This window comes from Ochlerotatus camptorhynchus, unplaced genomic scaffold (genome assembly GCF_037179485.1).
Source record: "Ochlerotatus camptorhynchus isolate MF236.1 unplaced genomic scaffold, CSIRO-AGI_Acam_v1.1 ptg000202l, whole genome shotgun sequence".
Lineage (NCBI taxonomy): Eukaryota > Metazoa > Arthropoda > Insecta > Diptera > Culicidae > Ochlerotatus > Ochlerotatus camptorhynchus.
In genome coordinates, this window is record NW_027040692.1 from 70,345 (window position 1) to 85,925 (window position 15,581).

Sequence of the window (15,581 nt, forward strand, 5' to 3'; positions counted from 1 at the left end):
CACCAACAAGCCAGTTGAGCAGGATCTTATACAAAGGACATCAGACAGCTATCCTCAGCATCTCTTTCATTCAATTATCTTATTGTCATTAGCCACAGTAACAGGAATGTTGTTGCTTCTGGCATTATTGCTTACCACTTTTTGATGTATACACATTCAGTTGACTTTCACCCACAGTTTCTTCATTGTCATCACCAATAATTATGTCTTCCTCCTCGGAATATTCTTCCACCACCATTTCCTCATCAATCGAGCATTCCGATTCATCCTCACTTTCTTCCCAATCACTTGATTCACTCATTTTTTTTATTCAGACAAAGCGAAACACGTCACTTTCGAATAGATTGAATTTGAAATATGGATGGCTTCAAAAATAAACAAATCACGCTAAAACAAGAAACACCACTTGTGCCGTTGGCATAACGGGTTATAAAATGTTACAAGGCTATCTTGATGTAACATGTTATAACTCCGTAGTGCAAACATAGAATTACAGTAAAAATTGTGTTAGTACACACACAACAAAGCTATTCAATATTTCACAAAACCATCTGCACATTTGTCAATGGGCTTATTGGGTAATATAACATTGTACAATGTACTAAGAAACTGTGATCAAATTCACATACATGTATGTAATATCGTATCTGCTTTTTTTTACATAGATTTATATTACATTTTTACACATTACATTACAACTTTTTTACAGAGGAGAGTATACGTATCGCTAAGAAAACCGTCTTTTGATCCGATGCCAAGTTTCAAAAAACATTCAAGTAAGCTCGCCGAGATCAGAATATGTCTGTACAACTTCTTCTTCTTCGCATTTAAATCTTATTGCTTATCGCATATTACCTTATTGCGTACTCTCAACTTATACCTCGTTCACACTACAACCTATATCATATAATACAGGTTGTCTTGCAATGAGCACTCATACATTTAGTTTTCACTGGAAATCCTATATGAATGCTCGGTGCAATACAGCCTATATTACATGATATAGGTTGTAGTGTGAACGGGGTATTAGTGTTCTAAATGCACTTCCACAGTTATGAATTGAGAGACGTCGATGCCAATACCAATACATGAATTGGGGCCTATGGGACCCCTATGTCTGTACATATGTAAGGGGAGATCCCCCAGCGCGACATATCTCATTGCTCGGACATTGCTGATTTCCATGATTTCAACGGTCAATGGAAGTATACGACAAGAAATAAGAAGAAGCATACATGCCAAAACACGTGAATAACACGCATGAAACCGTGGATAAAAGCAATGTCCGGTATTGAGAGATGTCCGCCGCTTAGGGATCTGCCCCTTTTTTTAATTTTTTTATAGTATGGATAAAAATGCTTCAAAAACCTGGCTTTGTTTTGTGGTGTTGTTATGCAGTAATCGAGTTTATACCCATATGTACCCTTGACCACGATGTGAACTCACTAATCATCTAGTGCCTTCCTACTGAAAACAACTCCTTAAGCTGGGTTTAGACAAGGCCAGTCAATTGATCAACTCATTTGAATTCAATTGGCTTGAAAAGTTGAGCCTGGTTCAACTTTTTTCAATTCAAGTGATCAAGTCAGTTGAATGGCATGGTTTACACGTTCAATTCGCGTTCAAGTCAGTTGAATTCAACTGATTTGATCAATTGACTTGCCCTGTCTAAACCCAGCTTTACTCTCTTCAGTAGCCTAGACTTCCCACACGACCACGTGTGTGGTGTGTGGTGTGTGTCTTTGTGTGTTAAACAATTTTGAGTAACGGGATTCTCAGTAACACCTCATATAATACCTCATAACATAAGAATTAAAACCAAGTGCAATGTTATAAAAAGTGCCCAGAATTACATTGGACACATCCGGACACATGACATATCCGGACGCATGCAATTCGGTCCAGTGGTTAGTGAGAAAAACATTACTCAAAATTGTATAACACACATACATATACTCATCACGTGGTCTTCGACCTCGATTCGAAACAATACGAAGGGAGATGTCTGCCCTTGGCGCAATTAATGTCGGCGAGGAAATGCGTCGAGAGGAGGGCACCTGGGATGCCGTCAACAGGGCAGTCGCTCAAATGCTGTTGAACCTGCAACGTAAGTAGGCAGACGATCAGCGAGCTAGTAACACCAGCTAGCGCTAATATTATGAGAGGTGCATAACCACTTTTAGGAATACACTATTTTTCCGGTGTTTCCGATTATCCAGAAGGGCCTTCTATGGCCTTCGAGGGATTGAATCAATGTGGCACTGAGATATCTCTCTCAACTAAGAGTTTTTCACATTTTCTAAAAAATCGCAAATCTCTAGGTCTACTTTCAAGAATTGACCTTGATCCCGTTTATTCAGGATGTCCAGAGGACCGTTTTCAGATCACTTGGAGGAGGATCGATATAGTGATGGCATATTTTCTCTATGCTCACGATAGAATCCAATTAAGAAAAAATCACGGGTCTCTAGGACCATTTTTAGGAATGGACTAATTTCCCGATGAATCCAGATATCCAGAAGGGCGTTTTATGACCACCGGGGGATCGAATCAATATGGAGCAGAGATATCTCTCCTCAAATGAGGGTTTTTCACATTTAAAAAAGAAACGTGGATCGCTAGGTCTACTTTTATGAGTTGCTCATTTTCCTGGTGATTCTGGATATCTAGCTGACCGTTTCGTGGTCACCGTGAAGCAGAATCGATATGGTGATTGAATATTTCCTCTATGATGAAAATTGTATGCAATTTTGCAAAAATTGCGGATCGCTAGGACCACTTTTAATTTAATTGACCATTTTCCTGGTGATTCCAAATTCAGAAAGGGGTTTTATGGTCACCGGGTGAACGAATTAATATTTCACTGAGATATCTCCACTTAACTTAAGGATCAATACATTAACTAAAAATTCACCGAGCATTAGAACCACTTTGTAAAAATTACTACTTTTCCTCTTCTATACTCGAGTATTAGTACAAGACACTGAAGAAGTCTGCACATTGTAGACGAAATACGCGTATCTGTCAAGGATAAGCAAATAAAGTAGTGGAATTAAATGGAAAATACTAATCCTTCTCTCTCTCTCATTATACAGGTATTCCACTAAGACGCCCACATTCATCAGGATACTACTTTTCCGATGTATCCGAATATCCTGAGGAACGTTTTCTGGCCACCCTGAAGGAGAATTGATATGGTGATGGCATATTTCCTCTTTACTCAATATTGTATGCAATTTATAAAAAATCACGGATCTCAGGGACTACTTTTAGTAATTAACCAATTTCCCGGTGAATCCGGATAACCAGAAGGGCGTTCTATGGCCACCGGGGGATCGAATCAATATGGCACTGAGGTATTTCATCTCAACTGAACGTTCTTCACACGTTCTAAAAAATCACGGATTTCTAGGTCTACATTCAGGAATTGCCCTTGATCACAGTGATTACGGATATCCAGAGGACCGTTTTCTGGTCACCTAGCAGCCGCATAGATATAGTGATAGCTTATTTCCTCTATGATTATTATTGTGTGCAATTTATGAAAAAAATCGCGGAACTCTAGGATCACTTTTAGGAATTGGCCATTTTCTCAGTGAATCTGGATATCCACGAGGGTGTTTTATGGACACCCGGCAGCAAAATCGATTCAGCGATGGCATATTTCCTCTAAGCTCAAGATTGTATGCAATTTAGAAAAAAATCGCGGAACTCTAGGCTACTTTCAGGAATGGATAATTTTACCAATTATTCCGGCCATCTAGAGGACCGTTTTCTGGCCCCTCGGTAGCATAATCGATATGGTGACAGCATATTTTCTTTATGCTCATGATGCTATGCAATTTAGAAAAAATCGCGAATCTCTAGGACTACTTTTAGGAATTGAACATTTTTCTGGTGAATCCGGATATCCAGAAGGGCGTTTTATGGCCACCGGGGGACCGAATCACTATGGCACTGAGATATCTCTTCTCAACTAAGGGTTCTTCACATGTTCTAAAAAATCACGGATCTCTAGGTTTACTTTTAAGAATTGGCTATTTTTCCGGTGATTCCGGATATCCAGAGCACCATATTCCGGCCACCCGGTAGCAGTATCAATATTTTGATGTCATATTTCCTCTATGCTCATGATTGTATGCAATTTAGAAAAAAATCGCGGATCTCTAGGTCTACTTTCAAGAATTTACTATTTTTCCGGTGATTCCGGATATCCAGAGACCGTTTTCTGGCCACTTGGTTGCAGAATCGATATGTTGATGGTTTATTTCTTCTATGCTCATGATTGTATGCAATTTAGAAAAAAATCGCGGATCTCTAGGTCTACTTTCAAGAATTTACTATTTTTCCGGTTATTCAGGATATCCAGAGGACCGTTTTCTGGCCACTTGGTTGCAGAATCGATATGTTGATGGTTTATTTCTTCTATGCTCATGATTGTAAGCAATTTAGAAAAAATCACAGATCTCTAGGTCTACTTTCAAGAATTTACTATTTTTCCGGTGATTCCGGATATCCAGAGGACCGTTTTCTGGCCACTTGGTTGCAGAATCGATATGTTGATGGTATATTTCTTCTCTGCTCATAATTGTTAGCAATTTAGAAAAAATCGCGGATCTCTAGGCTACTTTCAGGAATTGACCATTTTATCGGTGAATCTGAATTTCCACAGAGCCACCTTTCGCGGGTGTTCCCGTTCCGATTTGCCAACCACAAGTGCAATCAGTTCGTTGTCTGTTGCGTTCGAAAGTAGATAGTTATACCTTTCAAATAGTGGCTCAATCTTGAAATTTGGTAACCAAATCACCGAGAACCAGTCATGTCAACTTCAATCGACACGCATTTTGCTCGGGACTTTTCCGGGTTTTTCCGTTCCGGCTGGCCAACCACAGGTCCAATTGGTTTTCTATCTGTTCAAAATAAAATTAGATAGCCATATCTTTCGATTGGTGGCTGAATCATAACGATTGATGATTGTATTGCTGAGAACCAGTCATGTCAACATGCATCGACACGCATTTTGCAGCCATGGGGTTATGTCAGTTAAGAGTTATGATGCGGTATTTTATATGATCTCTATTATTTCCGGGAGTTCCACGAAAAAAATCAATATATTATCGCAATGGTAGGTAAGATATATGATCAAGATTTGAAAAAAAACACCCCAATATCAGCACACTGTTGAATTTATAAAAAAGAGGGCAGAGCTTGGGGGGAGTACCACCTAACATATGTTAGAACCACTCACCGGAATAATGTAACAAAAAATTCAATTTAATCGGCCATCGGATAATTCCTAGGGCCCTGGATTGTATCACTCAATATGAAAGTAAATGCCAATTGATAGAACATAGTGTTATTATCTAAAAAATTACGAAAACCCATATAGGACTGATATGCTATTATAGACACTCTCAAAGTTCACTTCCGGTCAAACAACATATGGACAATATTTTACACTTGCATTTCTACAACAAAATACCTGAGTGACACCCTCGACGCACTTGTTTTGCACATCGACTCCAATCTACCTGATGCCGGCCTTTCAGTAGCGCACTGAAAATAAAATTTCGTTTATACAACGAAATCGCTCGTTTGTTCTACGAATTTTGTTTTCTGCAACGAAATGGATTCGTACATTGTATGAAGCTAGTTTCGTTAGAACTGCCACACTCGCTATCGCTACACCCAACCAGCGGGCCACAAGTGTTGGTTGTGGAAACCGAAAAATGTGGAGTGTGTTAGTGAGGATGGGTAAAAATAACTTCATCATTGGAAGGAATAAATATAACAAAAAAATAAATATAAGCTTCAGACCGGACTCGACTCATGAACCTTGTGATTGTCAGATCTGTTCTTTATCCATGGTAAAGCTAAAGGCAAATAAGAAGCACTCATGGAACGGTTATTCGATTTCGCTTGCTTTTTCTGCTGCTTGCATGTATTTTTTTTTCTCTAACATAAAACCTCCGCGACGAGTAATTTGATTTATTGTTGTAGCTTGTATGTATTGGTCAAACCGACAATATTTCTAAAAAAAATGTCCCATCTCCAACACACAATCAGCACTTTAGGAGACAATAAGCGCAGTTGTTGGTTTGATTGTACGAAGATGTATTTGTATATTATACGAATAAGGCGTAATATTGACATTGCGCCATATGACAGGAAAAACGAATGTTTCGTACCATTTATGAAAGATGTGTTGTATGTACGATATTCATTTTTACGAAACGGTTTTCAGAGAAATAACGAAAATACATTTTCAGTGTACAGAGCCCTATCCCTGTTCTGTAACTGTAAAAGGAAAAAAAGCAAATAGACGCCTATTCAAGTCGGCTTCAATGAACTACGTGCCTTTTCTTCGAGAGGAAGAGCTCATAAAATTCTACTCCATTGTTTTCACATCCGATTGCTCTGCTCTCGAAGCCTGGCCCTTGAAGAATGAAAGGATGATCCATCTTCCCTTGTGGAGTTCTTCGTCTTTCGATACTAAATGAGGGTAATTGTCGTTTGGTGATAATGGGATCCTGCCGCTAATGAACAATGCTCTGAAGTCTTGGGCCACATTTTCCATCATTTGGTTTTATTTTGAGCCGGAGCATGGCTGGACGAAATGCGGAGGGCAGTCGGACGCGGAACGAGAAAAAAGGTCGGTCTACCAACTCAGGATGTAATCAATAGAAGGCAGATTGAATTGGTATCCTTTCTTATGGCGTGGCGGGTACGAAATGGGACCGTAACTGGTAATGACACTATTGTCGCCTACGGATGGCCTGTTAATGCCGATTGGAATTTTATTGTATTGCGTTGCCTTTCCCAGACGGGTGTGTATCGATTTTATTTCCGCTGTTGTTTTATTGGAACTTCATGAGGAAAGTGCCTCGAATGATGACGAGAAAATTGAAAATCAAGTTATCGAGCAAACCCAAACAATGCCGCCCATCCTAACACAGTAACATAGATTTGATTCGAACCAGCGACCCTCGTCACAGTCCAGCGGAGAAAGACGGGAAATCAGTTCAGTAGAAACAATACCCCCTGGCATTCGACTCTGTTGGTGACGGTTGAAATTGAAACAACTCGACGCAATCACTTTTAAAGGGAAATTCGAGCATTACCTGCTATAGATGTTTCATCATCGGTGAACCACCACCAGTCGGCAGCATCACATCATGAGTTACATTGCAACCAGCCCCATTCACTTTTCTTTCACCACCCAATCGCGCCCAATAATGGAAACCTTCATTCGATGTGTTGCTGCTGCTGTTGATGGTGCTGTACCAGATAATACACGTGTCTAAAACTTGGTACAAGGGCTATAGGCCGCCCGAAAAGAAAAAGGTATTTCTCATGCGTTAATTTCCCTACAATGCACCATGCGGTGCAGCAGCAGCAGCCACAAGGGGGATCCCAGCGTCAGTGAATGAAAATGAAAAGCTTCACTTTTTCCCTTTCGCCTTATGAATTACATTCAGACATGCATGATGGGACCCAATGCTACCAACTATTGCTTTTAATGCTAGAAAATGAAAGTTGGAAATCAAATTGCACCAGCATCCCATAGACTACCTAACCTACATGCACGTAATTAAGGCAAGGGACTGCGAGAAGTGGCGTATTAATTTCCTTCCTCGGTTTCAAATAACTGTTCGTGTGAGCACAATTAATGCCCGTTGACTTTTAGTTTCAATACCATTTGAATAATTCAAATGGAACAAGGGAATAAACTTGACTGTTACTATGAATCAACTGTAGGTCATTGATCTTAGAATCAAACATAATCATAAACAGAAACCTGCCGTACGATGGATTCTAGTATCAACTTGATGATAATCAAAATTCCTTCTTCAACGTTTGCTGCACTTCTACGTTTCTCGTGAAGATCCATGAACGAAATTTCTTGACTTTTCATACACATTTCCTGACAGTTGGTGAAAGGTCATTTGGATTCAAGCTGCTGCATGGGTAATTTGGACATTGAGAAGCTGCGTCGTGGGTGATTTGCCCATAATTAATATCGGCGGATTTTCCAAAAGAGATTCCCGAAAGGACTTTAAAAAAAATCGTAATTTGAGCATCAATTTTATTACCGGCGAGTAAAAAAAAACACTAAAAATTCTGGAAGGTGCCTAGATAATTCTGGGGGGGGGGGGCTGGCCTCTTTGTCACCCCCATTAGCTACGCCAATGTCTTCAGATAGATTCCGAGGCGGAGTCGGAGGCAGAGCCGAAGCTACAACCCACCCTAATGAACATACTTGGAAAAATAGTCATGAAAACAGCAAAACGTCTCAAAACATTGAGGTACTTTATTTGGAAATAAATTAGGAATCCCTTTGGATCCCCCAATGCATTGTATTTGTAGTAGTAGGGTATATGTTGCCTAACGAAATTGCGTTGAGTTAAGCTGCTAATACCTGCTAACCTGCAAAAAAAACCCTTAAAGATAGCGTTAAAAATATAAATACGGATGTAAATCCTTTAAACGAATAGATAGCAATTTGCTTTTTCTAATAACTATGGAGGCGAACCAGCCCAAGGCTGAAAGCCTCCCTAATAAAGATAAATAATAATAATTTTTCTAACAAAAAATGTGCATTTTTTAGCACTTATATCTTTGTAGAACATTGAAAAAAATGTGAAATTCAAACAAACAAGTTATGGAAAAAAGGGTTCTACCAACCGGTCAGCACTCGTATTTATTTCGGTTACCATGGGGACGTAATTTGTGATTAGACCTGGTCCCTTTCAAATTGTCTCATTATTTATAAAGAGCCCTTATATTTGAAATGACGTTTCATATTAAACTAGTTATGTAGGGGAAATGGATGTAATGTCGGCCTAAATGTTTCTAATTTTGGCTCATATATAAATTCAGCAATCGACTGATCGCAGTAGGCCGCGCTCGAAAGCTGACGTGTTTTTCTTTTGCTGCGTATTTTTCGTCAGCGAATTAAACTTTTTTTGACTTGAATTTTTAAATTTGTGTGCTGAAATTTAGTTTCAAGTGTTCATAAAGTTATCATTTAGTGATATATCGTGCTTTTTTCCTGTGTTGAGGCGTCCAGTTTTGAAGCCAAATTAGATTAAAAAAGAGAAGAATATAGCAAGTGAAAAATAGAAACATGCAGTGACAAAAGAAAGAAGCAAGAAAAAAAGGGCCGTCTTGAGTGCTTCGGTTGACCTTGAATTTAACCTCCAAAATCTACGTCGCAGCTTTAGTTCAATTGTTTGGTGTCGGTTTAATTGCCTCCCGGGAGCCCGGTTCTCCGAGTTCGGATGCCACACTTTCGGCGCGTAGTTCTATTGAGAGATTCGTCACCGCGGACGAGTTTTAATCCGGTCCGATTGGTGAATTAGCCCGGGCAAGTGCTGATAATGTGTCCGTCGCGAGTTTTGATGGTGATTCGGTGGCAGACGTTACCGGTTGCAAAAGAGTTCGGTTGCTGGTCTCTTGAGGGTGTCGGAGATTTTTTCCTTGCTTCGTTCCACTACATATTCATCACTGCTTCTTGGATTTCCATCCCCTTCAATCTTCTTTTGATACCCGGTTTCACCTTCTTTATCACCATCTTCTTCATCCGTGTTTGTGCCTGTATTCATCTTTATGTCTTCTTTCATCCCTTTTCATTTTGTTTCGCAATCTACTTCATACTCTGCATAACCATCTTCTTCTACATCTTCTTCTGCTTTCTTCGCATCATCTTCTGTCATCTTCATCAGCTTTCATTTTTGCCCTTAGGTAGCGGCAACTCTTCTCCTTCGTCTTCTTGATTTTCCTTCCTTCTTCGCTTGATCTTCTGCCCCGCTTTCTTCATCTTGTTCTTCATTCATGTCTTCTTCTGCTCACACTTTGTATGTTTTTTCTCCATTATCCTCTGTTTTCTTCTGTTGTCCTTAACGTCCTCTGAATCCGCTTCTCTCTTTTCCTCGTTTTCACAATGTTAGATAGATAGAGTAGAGAACTACTTCGGCCTAAGCGCCCATTTTGGGCCTATCGAGCAGAAAACTTCGAATAAATCCATGATTTCAGAGTTAACAGGTCAATTATACGTTTAGTACTATACTTAAGTTAATAAACTACCGAACGAAGTCAATGAGAACGCGTGATATGAAGGTTTGCACCCATTATTCCCAAAAACAAAAGAAGTGCTCCGACCGAATCAATTATTATTTTCATCTGATAGGCCGAAGTGAATTCATTGACGTTTCAATTGCCTTTCAATGTATTAGGCCGAATTTAGAATCCGTAGGCCGAGTTTGGCGTCAAGAAGCAGTGTTAGACTTTTGACAATATCTCAATGATTGGTTTCTCTTTATCAAATCTTACTGTACGTACGGAAAGGTAAATAAATTTGGAAGCCATCAGTAATAATAACATTGCATTGCTGAACTGCACTAGATTAAGAAAGACTATGTTGGGGGTGTGTTTAATAGTTAACCCTATTAGCTTCATTCAGCAACTTCAGTAACCGCTTTTCACTGTCATCATGGTTGCATAGTGCCGTATAAAGACTAGTTGGATCGATCTCATGTTTCGTCCTGGCTGCTTCAAATTTCCTGCAGTGTAGAATTACGTGCCGGATATCCATAACCGTTCCACAGCATTCGCATGTCGGTGGCGATGATTTCTTTAATAGAAATTCGTGTGTCAGCCTGGTATGGCCCATGCACAAACGAGTGAGTACTCGCTGGTCGACAGAACTTTTCTGGTCCATCCACTTCTTCGTGTCACGTTTTATCTCCTTCAGCTTGGCTTCTGTAAGTTGCGTCCATTGTGCCTCCCACTGACGGCTTGGTTCATTGCCTTAATGGCATCTTTTTCCTGGAATACCGATATTGATTGGCGGATTATTTCGTGCTTCTCCGGTGAGTCGGTCCGCTTCTTCGTTGCCACGGATGCCGGCGTGGACGGGAACCTAACACAAGTGAATCGGACGGTTTCGAAGCAGACATACAATTTCTTGGATCCAGGGATGCTGCAATTTTCCACTCTCTATTGCTGAAAGACAGCTCGCCGAATTGAACAGAATGATCGCGTCAATTATTGTACTCGCCTCGTTGACAGCCGATTTGATCGCATAGGCCTCCGCCGAAAAAAAAAACGCTACATAGTGACGGAAGGTCTAATGTTCTATGCATGCTGCCGCTGAATACTCCTGCTCCTTCCCATGTCTTCACACCTAGAACCGTCGATATAGATAGCCGTAGCACGGTGAAACCGGTTTGCCAGCAACTCCTGAATCATGGGACGTACTGTATCTGGGGGATCTCCCACTTTCACCTGTCGTTTCACGTCCCAAACAATGCGTGGCTTGGGAGCATGCCACACTCGATTGGCGAAACGTGACCATACAGCGATGGTCGGAAAAATTATATAAACCGCCGCCAGACGATCGGATACACGTTGGAAGACTGGAAGGTCGACATTTCTGTGATCCTTTTCCAGCAAGCAAATGGCAACTCGAGCTGTAGCTTGAAAACCAGGAGATCGAACGGTATTGTGCCCGCTTCAGCCATGATCGCTGGAATCGGGCTGGTGACGTATGCTCCTGAGGCGAACTGGACCATCCGGTTGTAGATGGGTGCTAGAGTTTGCACAACCTTATCCTTCGCTCTGCTGACAAGTCCGATGCCGTAAAGAATGCGTGACGAAACGATTGCCGATCCTATGCACAGGAGGGACTCGCGTTGCCCTCGTGGAAGTTTAGCCCCAATCATTCGCAGCCTTGAGTCGCATGTAGTTTTCACAGTCTTACAATGCTGTTTGAAAATTAGTGACCGGTCGAGGGTGACACCGATGACTTTCAAACGATTCGTCTTCGGTACAACTACACGATCGATGCTGATATTGCTGCTAGGTTCTCGACGGGCGTTGGGACTGCCGTAGAAGATGTTCGATTTCGTAGCTGATATTTTTAACCCAACGCTCTTCGCCCACTTATCGACAGCTTCACCGCGGCTTGTAGATCGCGATAGAGCGGTCGTTCCTTATTTCTCCGTACCACCAGCAAAATATCGTCCGCATATAAGAGCACGTTGACAGTATGTGGCACCGCTCTGAAGATTGACTGCATCGCGACGAGGAACAACGTGACCGACAGCACTGACCCTTGGGGAGCTCCGTTTTCCAATGGTATTTCACTCGATAAATGTTCTTCCACGTTCACTCGGAATGTTCTGTCGGCGAGGAAACTGTTCAACACATTGAACATCCGCCCACCTATCTGCCAGTTCCGCAGAGTGCGTAAAATGCCGTATCTCCAGGTGGCATATGCCTTCGATATGTCGAGTGATGCTATCAAGCAGTGTTCATCACGATTGGGAAGCGACCTACCCAACTCCGCCAAGTAAGTTTCAACCCCGTGTCCAGCTCTTAAAGCGTGCTGCCTTTTGTCTAATCGTCCTTTTGACTCCAACTCCGTCGTTAATCTACAATTCACCATGCGCTCGAACACCTTTGCGATACAGTTGGTCGCGATACAGATAGGTCGGAAAGCTGCAGGACTCAGATGAATGCGGCTTCGGAATCGGCACTATTATTCCGGTTCGCCAGCTGATAGGGTACACGTCACTACACCAGACTTTGTTTAGACGCTCCAGTAACGCGATCTTCACGCATACAGGCAGACGTCGGAGCATCGGATACCCTACCGAATCAGGACCTGTAGAGACACTACGTCCTTTGTCCAGTGCCCACAGAAGCTCTTCCAGGATGCAGTCCGAATTATAGATGTCGTTGGTGTTTGGAAGAGAGTCCACGCGATCCTGTTCCGTTCTTTCCTTCGCCGCTTGGAACAGTGGGGGATAGCTAGAGGTCGCCGATCTCTCGCAGTAGTGTTTCGCCAGTTCTTCTGCTACTTCTTCTGCCTTAGCTGTGTAACCGTCGGGTCGTTTGATAACCGCCTTGTTGTGCTGCCGCTTACCTCTCAGAGTGTTCATCGTCTGCCACATTTCTGCCGTTGTGCTGTTCGGAGATATTTTACGACAAAGTCCTCCCATGAACGTTCCTTAGCTTTCTTCACTGCCTTCTAAGTCGCTGCCTTCGCTTTCTGGAACTGATCCAAAACATCCGCCGTGTCTAATCCCGCTTCTCTGCTGCGTTTTAATGCTCTCAGAAGCTTTCGGCGCTGCTTAATCGCCGTTTACACTTCCGGGCACCAATTTGGGACCAACTCGTCCTGATGTTCGAGGGATGCTTGCTGTTGCTGCTGATAATACTCGATCGACGAACTTATCAACGCCAAGCTCGTCGTCTGCTTTGATGCTGCGGGAAATTAGCAGTTCAAACGATGTCCGCTTGGTCGTAGAGAGCCATCTTCTCCGCTTCGTTGTGACCTGTGAGTATTCAGGTGAAGAGACGGTGATCGGAAAGTGGTCACTGCTGTGGGTGTCCGGAAGAGTTTGCCAGATAAATCTGGGAGCTAGCACCTCCGAACAGATCGAGATATCTATAGCTGAAGATGAACCAGTTGCAGGGTCCATTCGTGTGTGCGATCCGTCGTTCAAGATCACCATCTGCTTAGTTAGCGTTTTCTCGGCGATGTAGCGGCCGAGTGCATTTGACATCGTGGATCCCCAGGCGGGATGGTGTGCATTGAAGTCGCCAAGTAGCAGCAGTGGCGCTGGCAGTCGCTCGAATGGAACTCCTACACGGATGGCAAGGCCCATTCCTTGCTGCCAGTACCGACGATTACCGGTTTGAAGAAGCAAGGTTCTTGCCGACAAAGTCTGGCGCAATGACTGGGTTGTCCACTTTCGTCTCTTGTAACGCTATAACGGACGGTTCATGCTGGCTGATGAGCAGCTTGAGCTCGTTGATGTTGCCACGTAGACCACGTATGTTCCACTGGAGGGCAAAACATTTCGTGGCTGGACTGTTACTGACTGCTGACGACACAGATGATGATGACGACCTGTGCGTTGGAGCTGATGGATCGACCGGATTCCATGAGGAAATGGAGGGTGCAAGGCACTCGTAACTGGTCCCACTCTTATCCCCCCGGACATCCACTCCCCTTCTGGGAAGGGGGGAGCTAACTACATGCTCTCCTTCTCCACGCCGATTACGAGATACCAGTTCACTATCGGTTCGGTTCGATTAGATCGTGCGTTGCTGTGGCGATGATGATGTGTGGTGGCTCATTTTGGCCAGAAACAACTCTGACGATGAATTTTGAGCTATGGGTGTACTTGTGGTAGATGAGTTGTGTGTGAGCGGTGTGTTTCGTTCTGCTGCTTCAAAATCGACCGCAGAGGGTGATTCACCATCAACGGGTTGAGGTAAGACGTCCCAGACGGATCCTCCAGCCTTCTGCCCTCTCTCCTGAGTAATAAAAAATATGACATCTCTGATTGTGGTGTGATTGTTTTGATGAAAAAAAGAGTGCAAAATTTCAATTCTACTGTTGGGACAGCATAACTACAAACCACTATAGTTTGAATTCCATTTTAACGCTATAACTTAGTCAAGATAGAAAACTGTCATGCTGGACAAAGTTTCTTAAAATGACTTCATCTACAATGTTTCTATGGCCATTCATCAATTTTAACAAGACATAAAAAAGTTATTTTATTATATCTGAGTGTATACCCCCCTTAATGAAAATTTTTCACCACTCAAATGAAGCACTCAAAAAAATAAAAAAATAAACCTAGAAGACATCAATATGCTACATGGATGTATTCAATAATTTCGTCGTAAATTCAGTCTCTAGAAACAACGGACGTCGAACTAAACCCAAGTAACCAAAAGTTCTGATAAAAGGCTATTTATGGCTTAAGCAGCTTGGTTGGAGGTGGTCTATAGAATTCTAAGCAGCCTAATTTTTAAGTCGTTATAAGAACTTGAAAGTTCCGGTACCATAATTGAAGAGCATTCTAAGCAGCCTCTGGTGGAACTTGGACGGAACTTTAAGAAAATAAATTAAAAAAGGTTTTTGTCCTTTACACCAATTCTATATTTAGTTCGCACTTATATGAAAGTTATTTCTAAAGGTAGGTATTAATGTGTATTGATTTATCAGCATTAGTAGTAGAATTGGAGCTGTTTGAAGAGTTAAAGCCAGTCCTTCTGCGCGAGAGCCACAGCACGAACCGCTGCGTCATCTGAGATATAATAAAGTGAGCTTTTGTCCCGCCTGCATACGAAACACATGAATTGATGAATTTTAAATTGGTGTTTTCCCTCAAGGTATTCCATCACACTTGTGGTGCAGTGGTTAGCAATCGTAGATCGCATGCCGAATACACGTGTTCGAATCCAGGAAATTACTTTTTAAATTTTTTTATGTTTCATAAATAAAAGAATTATGATTTATTCGGGCCACTGATCATTTCATATTTACGTACATTAAATTTTGTTACTAATAAAAACTTGTGCAGATGGCTTCATGTGGCTTGAAAGTTCTGTCGGAACTTTATTTGAACTTTATGGAACTTGAAAGTTCTGTCGGAACTTTATTTGAACTTTATGGATCTTGAAAGTTCTGTCAGAACTTCATTCGAACTTTATGGAACTTGAAAGTTCTGTCGGAACTTTATTAGAACTTTATGGAACTTGAAATTTCTGTCGGAACT